We start from the raw sequence: 15,167 nt of genomic DNA on the forward strand, positions 1-15,167 counted from the left end.
AAATGGGCAGGTGCTGGGAGACTGGGCTTGCAACCAGGAGAGATGTAGCTACGACCCTCGGGACCCGCCTCCAAGGCCTCCCAGGACTCCAGTACCCCAGGGACAGCTCTGCCCTGCATCTCCAGAGGCTTCTGAGCCATCCCAGACAATGCAGGCAGATTCTCTGTGTCCACCTTCTGCCTGGAGGGGAAGATAAAGCTTCTTGTTTGTCCTGTGCTAATACATTACTGTGGTGTGACCTGTGGCACACGAGGACTGATGACTGAGGGTGCACGTGTGTGCCCACCAGAACTGGGGAGGGGAGTCGATGTTAAAGAGGGATCGTAAAAGGAGAGGTCAATTTCCACCACACAGTTATACCACTGACAATATTTTTAACAGAATCTGTTAGTGCCAGTAGCTTAGAATCCCCAAACAACAACAGCAAAAATAATAATAACAACAATAATAAAAATAGCAAGTGCTTACATAGCACTTGCAATGAACACATCTCACTCTAAGCTTTTTGCATATATTAATTCATTTAACCCTGACATTGCCCAAAGAAGAAAGTTCTACTATCATTCCCATTTTACAGATGAGGAAGCCATAACCCAGAGAGGCTGAGTAGCTAAAACTCTAAACCTGTCTACCACAAAGTCTGAAATCACCTTTCTGTCCTCTAGGGTGTCCTTTGGCTTAAAGAGAAGAAGAAAAAAAATAAAATTGCTTCCCCAAGCATGAGTGGACTTTTGTAAACCTCCCAAGACAGTGCTCAGCCTCTGGAGAAATCCATTCTTTATGTTTAAAACAAAAAAAGGGGGACTCCCCAGTTCCAGGTTATCAGTTACCCAAAAACCCCTTAGTTGGTAGAGGACTTAGAGTTCTTAGCCCCCAAGAGGTCTGTAAATGTTGGAATGAAGCACAGGAATTGCTTTGGGGAATAATTCCTGTCTTTGTTATTTACTTCTCATTATTTCCTGGGAATTAAGTGGCCAAACAATTGTGGTCATGTATATTTTCCTGATTTCTGGATTGTGAACGAAGCCAGGCGGTGTCTGGGAGTTGTCAAGGTTTAGACACCTCCTCTGATACCCGGATGCTGTGCATTGAGAACTGATATTCAATATGCTAGGCTGTGCAACGCTGCAAATGCCTTCTGATGTTCAAAGAAAGATTGGATTGTTGAGCCTCGTTTTGTTGTTGTTATATTTTTACTGCATTAAGACTCATTAACCTGTTGTTGTGCAACAACTCACCCAGCCACTTAGGGCTGTCTTAAATTATCTCCCATGGTTACTGTGTGTCAGAAATTTGGGAGAAGCTCAGTGGGGCCCAGCAGGGCTCATCGGGTTGTGGTTCTGTGGGTCTCTGATGCAGTTGTAGTCATAAAGGGGCTGGAGTGGAAGACAGGGGCAGTGCTGGTAGGGCCCTTTTGGGTGGTCTTTTAGCCTGTGGTAGTTTGGGCTTCCTTCCAGCATGGCAGCCTTGAGTGGTGAGACATGGTGAATCAGAGCTGCAAGTCCAGGTGCTCCACGGATCTGGGAGGAAATGGCATTGTCTTGCATAACCTAGTCTCAGCACTCACACAGGGTCAGTTCTGCCAGAGTTAGACATCAGTGAAAGGAATATAAACATCATTTCTTGCATTAGATTTTTTTTTTTTGGTGGTTGGTGAAACTAAAAATACCTGATAATAATAAATTAGAGGAGGAAAAGTTTATTGGGGGATCATGGTTTCAGAGGCTCAGTCCATGGTTTGGCGGATTCCATTAGTCTGAGCCCAAGGTGAAGCGGAACTTCGTGGTAGAAGGACATGACAGAGGAAAGCTGTGAGCTCCTGGCAGCCAGAAAGCAGAGCAAGAACCTGAGGAGCCAGGGGAGCAGGATATAATCCAAGGGCATGCCCCCAGAGACCTGATTCCTTCAGCCACACCCTACCTGCTTCCAGCTACCACCAGTAAAGTAGTCCTTGCAAATTGTTAATGTGTGAAATGTATGAATCCATTGATTAGGTTACAGCTCTCCTAATCTAATTTTACCCCTGAACATTAACACAGGCGCTTCTGGAGCATCTGGGAAAAAATACAGCCTGCCACAGATGGGGCGGGGGAGGGGCTGGCCAGGAGTGGAAGAGCCCTGCAGGGGTCCCTGGGCCCACACTGTACCTCTGACAGTTCCACCTCCTGTACCCTAGGATGTTGAGGCAGAGGAAGGCCTAGGGATGGGAGGTGACCAAGGGAAAGTTCCAGGAGCTGCCACTTAGGAGAGAGAGCCAAGTCAGTGAGCAGGCCTCCTGTTTCAGAGAGGGAGGAAGAGTAGGAGTTCAGAGGATGGGGGTGGGAAGGTGGGAGGCCAGTGTGAGCCTGGGGGGGACTTCACACTCAGCTTGGGAGGCTCAGCCCAGAGCAGTGAGATAGCGTTACCATGGCTGCCCCCCCCACTCAAGAAGACTTAGGCAAAAGGCATCTACAGGAGGGCAGGCCCTGGGCTTCTGGATTTGCCTGAGTTGGCCTGGTGTGGCCCCTGCCCAACCCCTGCTACTGGCTCTCCAGACAGATGGGAACAGTCCCCTAGGAAGGGGCAAGGACAGGGGGGATGTGGGTAGACGGCTTGCATCCCAAAGCCCTGCCTGGGAGCGGGTGGCCCAGAGCCAGGCCTGCATGAGAAATTGATTACGTGGCCAAGTCGACCGCTTAAAGCCTCCGCTTGCAGAGAGCGGCATCCATAAAGTGCTGCCCCCCACGCCGGGCGCCTCAGCGGCCTCTGTTTGAAGGTAAATCCATCCATAAGCCTGCCGTCACTCCAGGCTTAATGTACATGATTTCTGGCATTTACAGCAGCGCAGCTCCAAACGCTGGAAGAGACTCCAGCAGAATAATTTGCCAGGGGAAGGCGAGCGGAGTAGCAATTGCTCATGGCACATCTGAACAGCGTCGGCTCTTGGGAAAACAAGCTTCCTGACAATACGTGTCCCGCTGGCCCCTCTGATGGGAACCCCGCTGCTAAGGAGGGCTTTTGTGCTGTGCAGATGGGGTGCTCGTGGGCTTTTCCCTCGTGAGTAGGGGCTGACATGGGATGGCTTTAAGGCCCTGAGTCGGGGCTGGAAGGTAGAGGCATGCAGTGATGGGCTAGGGAGGGCCAGGCTGGGCCCAGGGTACTTCTCATCACAGAGGTGGGGTGGTCCCTTAGGGCCCTGAAGACTTTCTTTTTTCTTTTCTCTTCCTCCTCCTCCTCCTCCTCCTTCTTCATTTTTTGGTGCCAGGGATTGAATCCAGGAGTACTTAACCACAAATCACATCTCCAGCCCTTTTTTATATTTTATTTTGAGATAGGGCCTCGCTGAGTTGCTTACGGCCTCACTAAGTTTCTGAGGCTGGCCTCAAACTTGCAATCCTCCTGCTTCAGCCTCCCGAGCTGCTGGGATGACAGGCATGCACTGCTCTGCACCTGGCCTGAATACTCTCTCAGATGTTGGGACCCTCCACTTGGATTCAGGGTGGACTACAGATCTGCAGTTTTGTTCACTGGTTGGAAGGGCTGGGGCTGGCTGTACCATCTTCAGCTCTGGATGCTGCCTGCATCCCTCGGAGTCGCCAAGATTATCCCTTGGCAATTTTCTCTGGGTCTCTCTCCTTGTCTCTCCTTTTCTTAGTTTGTCTTTGTGTGTCTTAGCTTTCATATGTGTCCACAAATCTCTTGGCCTCTGCATATCTTTCAATCTCTCTCTTGCTATGTCAAATTTTCTTTTCTCTTTCAGATCCTATGGCAGTACACAACCTGAGCATGCTTCCCCATCGGGCAAGCCAGCCCACCCAGTATTGTGTTTGTACTTTTACTTTTCCTGGCCCAACAGCATCCCCTCCCTGCCTCTCCTGCCCAGCCAGTCCTCCCAGCCAGGAAGTCAGTGACGGATGCAGTGCACTCAGGCCAGTTTCATCTTTCAGGCACGTGGTGTATTTTTACCTCCACTTCCACTCCAGACCTGCTGGCTCAGGGCTCAGTTCTCAGAGCAGGTTGGAGACATGAGCACATATGTACGCAGTCCAAAAGCAAAGCCTCCTGGCTCTGCCGTGGCCATTTCCTTGCTGCGTGGACAGTATCATTTCCTCTTGTCCCCTTTAATTTTCTGACCAGGAGGCATCTGAGTATCTAACTATATGATGCCGACAAGATCACCGCCCTCCACATGTGGATGGTGCAAAACTCTTGTAGGCCTGCCCTCCCTTCTTAAAAAAAAAAAAAAAAATTGGTGAGATTTCCCCTTCCCTATCCCAAAGCAAATTCGAAGATGAAGGGTCACATATAAGGAATTTCCAAAGGAAGTGTGGCTCCCGGAAAACGATAAGGAAGGGGAGGAAGTTGGACAGGGGTGGGAGGAAGCCAGGCAGGGTGTGATCTCAGACAAGGACCTTGGAGGATAACCCTGGCCTGGTCCCACTAAGGAGTTGTCGCACTGCAGGGAAGGGACCAAGGGCCAGTCTCTTGTGACCAACTCTGGTGGTTGGGGGCAGTCTAGGAGGGGATGTAAAGTTCCAGACAGGTTCAGTCCCCCACACATCTGGGAAAAGAGGGTCCGACAGGCCAAGGGCTGGCTGTCCTAGGAAGACAGGCTGTGGGTGCATCTCAGTGGCTCTGGACAAAGCACCACATTGCCTCCTTGAGTCACCAGGACAGCTTCTCCTGTCTCCTTCTTCTCCTCGCAGCCTCCAGCTTTCCATTTCACTCCTGGTGTTCTTAAAAGGTAAATCAAAAGCAAAGCAAAACCAGGCATGATATTGTCTGCTTAAAATGAGCAACAAAGAGACTTGAGTCTCCAAAAGCAAAGAGTTTCTTTGGGAATAGCAGGAAATTGCCACCCAAGATATGCATGATATGGTGGGCCAAAGGTGCATCCCAGGGGATTGGGGCAAAGGGAAACTTTTATTTATTTTCTTAGCTCTAATTTTTTTTTTTTTTTTGGGTATCATGGATTGATTCTAGGAGTACTTAACCACTAAGCGACATCCCCAGCCCTTTTTATTTTTTTAATTCAAGACAGGGTCTGGCTGAGTTACCTAGGGCCTCACTAAGTTGCTGGCTTTGAACTTGAGATCCTCCTGCCTCAGCCTCCTGAGTGCTGAGATTACAGGTGTGCACCACCACATCTGACTAAGAGGAAGCTTCAGAAAACAAAAAAGAGATGTCCTCGCAAGGTATTTTGAAACAGAGATCATTGGTTATCAAGGCTTGTTGTGGGAGCTCATTGGTGGAGACAACCATTGTAGGATATGAGTCCTTCTGTCAGCGGCTTATCTGTAATACAGTGGTTTTGAGGAAATCCTTCCATTGTTTCATCATAGGCATACATGTACAAGGGCCTGTCCTTTCTGGTCACCTGGTTCCACCTGGTTCCATTTTGTTAGGGGTTGACATTTGTGACTCCATTTTGATGCTGCTAACTTTCACATCATGTAGAACCATCTGTCCACCTAATCCATGGTAAGCCTAATGATCCAACCCAAATTCCTATAAATTCATATAATGATGATGATAACTCATTATTGGAACATTTACATATATACCAGGCATGAATCTACATATGCTTATTAACTCATCAAATCCCCATAACAAATCCTATGAAATGGTTACTATTATTGCCCCCATTTTACAGATGGGGAAAACTGAGGCAAAAGAGGCTAAGTCTGTCCAGGTGTGATTCTGAGCCAGTGTCAGAGGCAGTGTTTGAACCCAGGGAGACAGACTCCAGCGTTCACATTCTTAGCCATCATGCTGTGCCCACGCTCCGCTTAACATGTGGGTCTGGAACACATGGAATTGATTCCAGTCCCGAGCATTAAAAACACTGACCCCCTTCGTCTCCAAACACTCCATTTTTAGAATCCAACTCTCTGTTCACTTGTACTAATTCTTACAGTGCTTTTGATGTTTTCAAAAAGACCACATTTCACACAGCCTCTGGTCTTAAATTTGCTACTTTGGAGGACAAATGCCAAATGGCATTGCACAGAAAACAATCCCTAAAGGACTGAGTCTCTGCTCTGTCTGTGAGGCCAGCCTCTGAGAACAGCCTTCACCTCCACAACGAGGGTGACCGAAGCTTTTGCCTGGATAGGCAAAGGTTGGAGACAGGGGCCACAGTGATTGGCTTAATGGCAGCAACGGAACTGTGGGGGGAAACAAACCTCATCAGATCATCTTTCCAGATGCTCAGTGAGGTGCCTGGGTCCACCTAGCTGCCCTCCTGGTCTCCACTCTCACCCGGGTTCAGTAATGACCCAGAGTCATAGAAATAAGACCACAGCACTGGACTGCTTTAAACCTCCTGTTACTCGGGGTAGGAGCTAAAGTTGAGGCTGCTGTTGCCCTGACTGGCCCCTCCTGACTTCCTCAGCCTCATCGTCCACCTGTGGGGATCTCCTTTGCCTGTTGCGCCTCAACATCTGACCTCACAGAGCCTCACTGGCTCCTGCCTGCCCCCAGAGTCTTTGCACAGGCCTTTTTCTCCTGCTTTCTCCCCCTGGGAGTTCAGTGTGGGCCAGGGAGCAGCAGGCGGGCATCTTCACAAATGCAAATTTGCAGCCCCACCTCACACTTCTGGAATCCTGACCTCCTGAGTAGGGAGCCCAGCACTCTGGGCCTAACCAGCCTGCAAGGGTTTCTGATGCACGACGTTGAGGGATTCCCAGCCTAGTCTGCTTCTGGTCACCTTACACTGCTCTTCACACCGTCAGGGAGACTCCCAGTCAAATTGCATTCCCAGTGTTCACTCGGGGTCCTTTGTGGCAGAGGGCTTGTTTTCGTTTGCAGTTGTGCCTCAGTTGTGAAATTGTTTGGGTACAGCCCATCTCCCTGTCTGGATCGTAAGCTCCTGGAGGAGCATGTTTGCTTTGCTCAAAATGTGGATTCCTAGAACTCTGTAGGATGTTTGGCATACAGAGGACTTGATGAAAACCAAGCACCATTGCTGACTCTCCTGAGTCTCCGTCTCCTTGTCTATCACACAAGGCTGCCAGTACTCAAGCAGAGCCTCTCCGGTATCCTGTGGTGGGGTTTGTCACCAGTTGCAGCAGCAACATTACCTTGGGGCATAATTGAGTTCACTATGGGCCAGGCCTTGCCCGAAGTGCTTAGCAGGGGTTGTCAACAGATCTCAATTGAAAGCCCCTTAAAAATCACCAGCTCCTGGAAGCAGGAGGCAATGGCTCCCACTTTCATACTTTCTTAGCTGGCTTGGCCTACTGTAACGGAGGGGATGAAATTAGATATTAACTGCTCATAGTTCTGACATTTATTCCTCATAGTTCTGGAAGCCAAAAGTCCAAGGTCAAGGTGCCCGCAGACTCAGTTCTTGGTGAAAGCCCTCTTCCTGGCTGGCAGATGGCTACCTCCTCACTGTGTCCTCACATGGGGGTGGGATGGCAGGGAGAAGAGACACATCTCTTCCCTTTCTTAGAAAGACACCAATCCTGGTATAGGGGCCCCCCTCTTATGCCATCATCTAAACTTATTTGCTGTCCAAAGAGCCCATGTCCTAATAACATTGCACTGGGGGTTTGGTCTTCAACATATGAGTCTGAGGAGGGGGCTCAGACATTCAGTCCATAACACAACCATCAAGGCTCCTGGGACTGTGCTTTGAATATCTCAAGAGTGTGCCCCAGTGATTCCTGGAACATAGTCTTTCTTTCCCTCCCATCTCTCCAGAACAAAAGCAGTCAAACTTCCTAGAGCTAGAAATCATTCCAAAAGAACTTTAGCCTAGCCACAAAGAGAAAGGGCCATGTCCTGAGGACATCCTCCATTATTGTCCCTGAGGGGGGGCCCCAGGACCAGATGCCTGACTGCAGGGTTGACAGGAGTATGTAACAAAGACAGGAAAGAGGATGGGACTGGGTCAGAGGAATTGAATCCCTGTGAACTTAAAGGATGGGGCAAAGAAGAAAGAAAGGCTGCAGTAATGAGCTCAGGAATCCTGTCACAATAGAGAAGTCCAGCCGGTTGCAGGGGTGCAGGCCTATAATCCCAGAGGTTTCGGAGGCTGAGGCAGGAGGATCCCATGTTCAAAGCCAGCCTCAGCAACTGAGCGAGGTGCTAAGCAACTCAGTGAGACCCTGTGTCTAAATAAAATACAAAAAGGGCTGGGGATGTGGCTCAGTGGTTAAGAGCCCCTGGGTTCAATCCTTGGTACCAAAAAAAAAAAAATGATAAGTCCAGTTTGATAACAGCCTGGGATGATCTCAAAGGCTAAGCATACCCCCAAAGACTTTAAGAGGAACAAGGGCGAGGAGAGGCTGGGTCTTCTTAGGGACAGGGATCTAATACATCTCTGCAGCAGTCGGGCTGTGGGGACCACTGCTTGAGGTAAGGCCTCTCTGCCTGGAGGGTGGGGAACCGGGTTTCCCTGGCAACTTGAGCTTTGTGTACTAGTGGAATAGATCATCTCTTCCACATTTCCCAGGAGCATACCAGCTCCTGGAGGGCTTCCCCTGCTGCCCTAGCACGTGTGACTTTTATAGAAGGACTGCTCGCAGGGGACTGGGGACACTTCTCCTGTGGGTGCATAAAGCAGTAGTTCCTGGGAACTTCAATTCCCCTGGGCCAGCGCTTGCTTGACCAGTAGCTGCTGATTGTGTGTGTGTGGAGGGGATGGGGGGGTGGATGGGGGGTAGGTGGGGGGATGGGGTGATATATTCTCTGGCTTCAGTGCTCCCAATGGAGACCGACACTCAGGTGTGACCTTCTCTTGTCCCTAAAGTTACCCATCTTGGGGCTATGTTTGGGTTTTATGAAGAACATTTACCAGAAGCCTCGTGGATGGAAATCTGTATCTCAGAGTCTCCACCCTGAGGAATGTGATCTAAGACAGTTTCACCAGTTTCAATCATTCGAGCAGTAGTGGCAACAATAGTCATTTTCATTTTCTGTTTTTTTTTTTTGTTTTTTTTTTTTAACCAGGGATTGAATCCAGGGATGCTTAACTACTGAGCCACATTTCCAGCCCTTTTTATTTTGAGACAGAGTCTCACCAAGTTGCTGAGGCTGACCTCAAACTTGAGATCCTCCTGCTTCAGCCCCCAAGTCACTGGGATTAAAGGCAGGCGCCACCATACCTGTTTAACAATGGCCATGTTCTGAATCTCTGCCATGGTCAGAGCTCTTTTTAAATTGGTTCTTTTTAGATATACATGACGGTAGAGTGTATTTTGACCTATCACACACACGTGGAATATCACTTCCCTTTCTTGTGGTGGAGCATGATGTGGAGTTTCACTGGTCGCATATTTATATATGAACAGGGGAAAGTTCTGTCCAGTTCATTCTCCTGTCTTTCCTATTCCCATCCCTTCCGTTCCCTCCATTCCCCTTTGTCTAATCCAATGAACTTCTATTCTTTACCCCCCCCCCCACCACAGCTCTTTACAAATAAACTAGATCCTTGATTCTTCCAAACACCCCACAGAGAGTGAGGAAACAGGTTTAGAGAGAGCTGAGGAGTGTCCAGGTTCACACATCTCAAGTGGACTTAGAGCTGGGTGGGATCCACCCATCTCCACATACACAGGTGTTTTCCGCTTGCTGCGGGTTGTCTAGGGTGCTGGCAATGCGCCATTCACTCTCTGAGCACCTCCCAGAGGCTGAGCATTAGACCTTGGGGTGCAGTGGTGAGGAGTACCTTCCCTCAGTTTGTAGAAGAGATGAACAAGCAAATGGACAATTTTAACAGCATGGTAAAAGGCTGTGAAAAATCACAGCTTGCTCTGGGAATTCCCAGGACTGGTGCCATACAGTCAGTCTGGGGAAATTGAAGGGTTGGAAGGGCATCCAAAAGGGGAGCCCTTCTGTCTACACTTGAAATACTTTGAGAAAGTTCTAGTGGTTTCCATAAGACATCTTTTCTTCCCAGTCCTCTTCAGCCTTTCCTCATTTAAATCTTGATTTTTTCTTATTTATTTATTCTAATTAGGTATATATGGCAGCAGAATGCATTTTGATTCATTGTACACAATTGGAGCACAACTTTTCTATGGTTGTACACGATGTAGGATCAAACCATATATGCAGTCATACATGTACCTAGGGAATGATGTCCATCTCATTCCATAATCTTTCCTGCCCCCATGTACCCTCTCCTCCCATCCCTTCTCTTTGCCCAAAGTTTGTCCGTTTTTCCCATGGCCCCTAGACTTGATTCTTGACTTTTCAACTTATCAATTGCTTCTCTGAATACTTGATTATAAATATCCCTTCTAAAATATGATGTGGGGATGTGGCTCAATGGTTAAGCATCCCTGGGTACCATAAAATAAAATAAGATAAAATATGGGACCCGGTCTAGCTTAAAACCCCAGGTATGGTCTGATCATGGCATGGACCATAACCTTCCCTGAAGGAGACCCCTTACTCCTATTAATACATCTACGCAGAATCTAGAGTTAGTGCAAACTCCTGAAGCTTTTGCACAGGAGATGGGTCTTCATTACACATTGCAATGTGTCCATCTTATTTTTTTTTTAAGTTGATGATAGTCCTTTATTTTATTTCTTTTTTTTTTTTTTTTGCGGTACTGAGAATCAACCCAGTGCCTCATGCATGCCAGGCAAGTGTGCTACCACTGAGCCCCAGCCCCAGCCCCTCCATCTTATTTTTATGCAACTGAATTTCTAAGCCGAATGCCACATTTTACACAGATTTCTGCGAATCTTTGTGCTGGTTATTTTCTCCCCACCCTCCAGATCCATCTCCTCCACTCTTTGCATGTTCCGGGGCTTGGGAGGCTGATGTCTGTAGATTGTGTCACTGGACTCCATGGCTGCCTGGCTGCTTGCTGATTGTGACCCAAAAGAGGCACCCACAGGGTGTAAAGGGAGGGAGGAGTGGATTGGTGGTGACTGCATTTCTCTGTTTCTGTATGTATAGCTACTGCTACTGCCTGGGAGCTCCTCTTCCATGACCCTCTGGCTGAATTGTGGCAAAACCACTTGCTGCCCTTCCCCTTTCAGGCCAGGAGTGGTAATGGCCTCCCCACTGGTACCAGCCCCTGGGGGCTTAACCATTGCTCGTTAGCTTCCTCAACAGTGTCTCCGCCTTTGTAAACAGCGCTGTCCTTCAACTCTCTTCAATTAAACTTTCTGAGAGTGTGAGTGGTTCTTGCTGGGTCCCTGACAGATATAATTTAATTTTCTTGACTTCAGTTCATCATGCTAGTCCAGCAAAATCTTTTCAAGGCTTAGTTTTTCATCCGTCATAATAGCTTTTTTCCCCCCAGCTCCCGTCTTACCTGGAAACTTGCTAAACAAACCTTCTCTGCCATCTGAAGCCAGCCAAATCCTACAGTGCCCAAATGCATACGAGGGGATCTGGCTGGAAAAGCTCATGCATGCTCTGCCTGAGCAGGGATCCCCTGGATGAGCCAGATGCACTCCCTCCCCGACTTAGGAGTTTCCACTGGGAAGCAAGTTGGAGGATTGTTCACCTGGTGAGAGGAGAGGAAATAGAACGTGCAGAGCAAAGTGATTCTTGGAGAACAGTTGAGTAGTGTTGAATCCAGGGCACGATCAAGTGGAGACAGCGAACTCCTGGGAGAAGAGAGATGGTCTATATAGTAACGCTTATGGTAGTCTCGTTCTCTTCTTCTTCTGGTCCCCCTCACACAATGTACTCCCATGTGGCTGAATTCTGGTCAGTGGAATGTGGGTAGAGATTATACACATCATTTCTAGTCCTGGCTTGCAGAGATCTCACCCACAAAATTTTCCTCTCTACCCTTTTTCTGGGAGCCTTGGCAGTTCATAAATTAAAGATGGCAGCATCGTAAGATGGAATCCATATGGCCAAATGACTATGAGAGGGCAAAGCCACTTTTGCTCATTATACTGTGCCAGGATGTGAGCAAACAAGTTTATTGATGAAGGCACCAGATTTGGGGATTATTTGTTAGAGCAGTTAGCCTACCCTGACTAATAGAAGAATGGGTACCGGAAGTGGGATTCAAAACCACACAAGCATACAGTTATTCAGTCAGCTACAATTTAGCAAACCATGCTGCCAGCCAGCCCACTTTTGTCCATATTTTACATAAGGATAAGCTGTGAGATTTTATAAAATGCTTGCATAAATCAAGAATACTTATGTATATGACTTTTCTCAAATCCACTGGGGAACTTATTCTGAGTTATCATTAAAAAAGATAGAATACGTTTGGCCTGACTCGTACATAGTGAATCCAGGATGGTCTTTAGTGATCCTTCTTTTCTTCCTCTGCCCCACCTCTCTTCTTTCTTCCTTTTGCTAAGAGTTAAAAAAAAAAAAAAAACTCTTTAGTAGTCAATCTAAAGGTTTTTTTTTCCCTAGGAAAACATTCTCAACTTTATGGTTCCATAATTCCTCAAAATCTACATTTCTCCTCTTTTTTTGAAAGCAAGACATTTATTCTCTTTCAGTAAATTTAGCTTCCATGCATGTAGGAAAATATGTATTTCTACCACTTCATAGAAAATGCCAGAACCTTATGATAGTTTGATTCTACTTACTCCCTCCTATCAGAACTTACATTTACCGAGTTATGTGCCAGCATTCCCAACAATGCAACCCTGTGACTCTGGTACTGTATTATGCCCATTCCATAGTTAGGAATACCGAGGTATACGAGTGAAGTAACCTCCCTGGGCACTTCCCAGCTTACAAAGGGCAAAGCTGGGATTCCCATTCCAGAGGTCTGCCCTCAGAGGTACCTCCTCCATATAATCGATGGTGTCGGCCACTGACAACACTTAGGCTATTGAGTTTGGTCTGATTGTGTTTTGTCTCCTTTTCCAAACAGAAGAGGCCCTGCAACCCAGCAGAATCCCACTAACAGGCTGGACAAGGAAGCCCAGGCCGCTGGGCAATTTAAGCCACCCCTTCCCCAGAATGGAAGAAGATATCCTTGGTTCTCCCACCATCGACGGAGCCCACCAAAGCCACCTTCTTGGACCCCACTCCATTGCCACCTGGTAACTTTCCTTGGAGCACTTGGGGGGCAAAGGAGAGGGAACATGCCTGCAATGTAATTAACACTATAACAACTTGTTTCCCCCTTGGAGAATTACACCATTAGCTGCTTCAATTGTGCATGAAATATAAATTACATTACTCGGAGGCATCATGTTGGAGCAGACGCGATGCTAAGTGACGAGACTCTCCACGGTGCGTCCCACTCCGCAGCCAGTGGGTCAGAAGGAACACAGACCTCGAGGCTGAAGGCACAAGATCAGCCTGTGGTCTCCTCGGCTGCTCCATCATGCACACTCTTCCCTGGGCAGTCCGGGCTGCAGCACCTAACACTTGTCCCACTTTTTAAAGGGTTTCAAGTCTTGGATTTCCCTCTTTTCATCCTTAGCTTCTACACAAGCCGAAAAATAGGGGCTACTTTCTTTCTTGATGGTGTGCGCATGCGCACATACCACTGTGTGTATGTGCGTGCTGAATGCATGCACGCGTGTGTATGCATGCATGCATGTGTGTGCATGCGTGCGTGTGCTGAAGGGGCCTGTCCATAGTATTAAGTGCCTGTCAGAGTGGTGGGAAGCGGGTGGGCAGACCCACTTGAGAAGGGAGGAAAGTAATCCTTCACCAGTCAGATCCAAACCGCTCCCTGGCGCTCATTCATCCTTCCATTCATTGATTCAGCTTGCTAAATGTGCTCCATCTTCTCATGACACCAGGATTTGGAAAGTTCCTTCACTGTCAGGAGAAGGTGTTCTGCCTTTTCAGAAGACACGCGGATTAATTTTGCATGTTTCCATTTGGAGAGGGAATAGGGACGCTGAGGACAATCCATAGTGACCGCCAATGTGCCTTTTAGGAAGCCACCACACCTCCAATCCAGGGGCCCTGTTCGCCATTCTTCTAACACCCCCCCCCTCCTGCCACCGCCTGATCCCATGGGAATACTGGAGAGGGCTGCCCCTGGGTGTCACTAGCAGATGCTGGGAAGGCTCTGAGCCAGCCCCTCTCACCAGAGCCCGTGTTAACGGGCAGGAAGTTTGGAAAGCGAGCCCGAAGCTGCAGGAGAAATTTGGGAAAATATCGTGCAATTACCCTAATGACAGCTGTACAAATCACACTACCACCCCTCGAATCCCCTGCTGCCAAGCAGAGCCAAAAACAGAAAGAGCCAAAAGCCACATATGGATTCAGGGAGACCTCTGGAAGCTGTCTCTGTAGAGAGCCTGGGCAGGGGGAGGGGCTGCCAAGGCTCCGGGGGCTCAGGTTCTGCTGTGCGGAAGGACCACCCCAAGGCTGCCCCCTGGCCGGAGCCCATTCAGACCAGACCCATCCCACTAGGAAGTCTGACCTTCTGCCTCCTCTCTGCCCGGGCTTCCTGCCTCACGCTCCAGCCCAGCCGCACCCAGTCCAGGAGACTCTTTGAACAAGAGCTCACGGGATAGGGTGACAGCTGTCAGCTGTTATTGTCCTGGCTGGGAAAACCTCCTCTATTCTGTAGATCCAAATATTTTCTTGGACTTTGATCAAGATCCAGATCGAGCCTGTCTTCCTTTTTCTCACAGAGCTGTCCTAGGCTCCCGCCCACACCCTGGGCACAGCCACCAAAAGCACTCGCTGTCGCTGTCGGCTGCCTCTCCATTCCCATTCCCACTCCCACAGGACCACCTGCTGCAAGGAATCACAAAACTGCCAGATGGGGGACAGGGAAGTGCTTCTGTTCCAGATGTCTCTCTCAGGCTGCACCCTAGGCACACAGTAGGTGTTTAATCATGGTTCGATGGAAGGATTGTTCCTCAACTGTGGGATTTCAGAAGCAAAGACTGTAGGTAGGTATTCGCTTGTTTTACAGATTGGGAAACTGAGTCTTGAGAGGCAACAGAGGTAGATAATAGGTCCCCTGCGTTTGCTAACCACCCTGCCAGCCATGGATCTGAGCATGTGGTCATTTCCGGTCCTATAGGGGAGTTATTGTTCAAAAAGAGGATGGAAGACAGCTTCCTCACTTTTGGGAATTGAGGAGATTCAGAGCTACAAAGAACTCCTAGGGAGCTCTGAACAATTTACTAAAAAGAAAAGATAAGAGGAGGAAGACTATGTATTAGACCAGAGCTGAAAGGACATTTCAGTCCTTATGGTCTAGTGAGGTATCTACAATGGTTAGGAATTTTCTCAAGGACCAGACAACTTCTAATATAACT

General features: G+C 48.4%; 1 long non-coding RNA gene across 1 annotated transcript; it reads right to left on the minus strand.

Annotated features, from left to right (window-relative positions):
- Positions 1-632: 632 nt before the first annotated feature.
- LOC120886193 (uncharacterized) lies at positions 633-14,398 on the minus strand. The gene is made up of 4 exons (XR_005728996.2): positions 14,318-14,398; positions 12,197-12,270; positions 11,456-11,558; positions 633-4,715 (listed from the first exon to the last, which is right to left on the minus strand). It is a non-coding gene; the product is annotated as an uncharacterized LOC120886193 (long non-coding RNA).
- Between the last annotated feature and the right edge of the window lie 769 nt (positions 14,399-15,167).

Source organism: Ictidomys tridecemlineatus, chromosome X (genome assembly GCF_052094955.1).
Source record: "Ictidomys tridecemlineatus isolate mIctTri1 chromosome X, mIctTri1.hap1, whole genome shotgun sequence".
NCBI lineage: Eukaryota > Metazoa > Chordata > Mammalia > Rodentia > Sciuridae > Ictidomys > Ictidomys tridecemlineatus.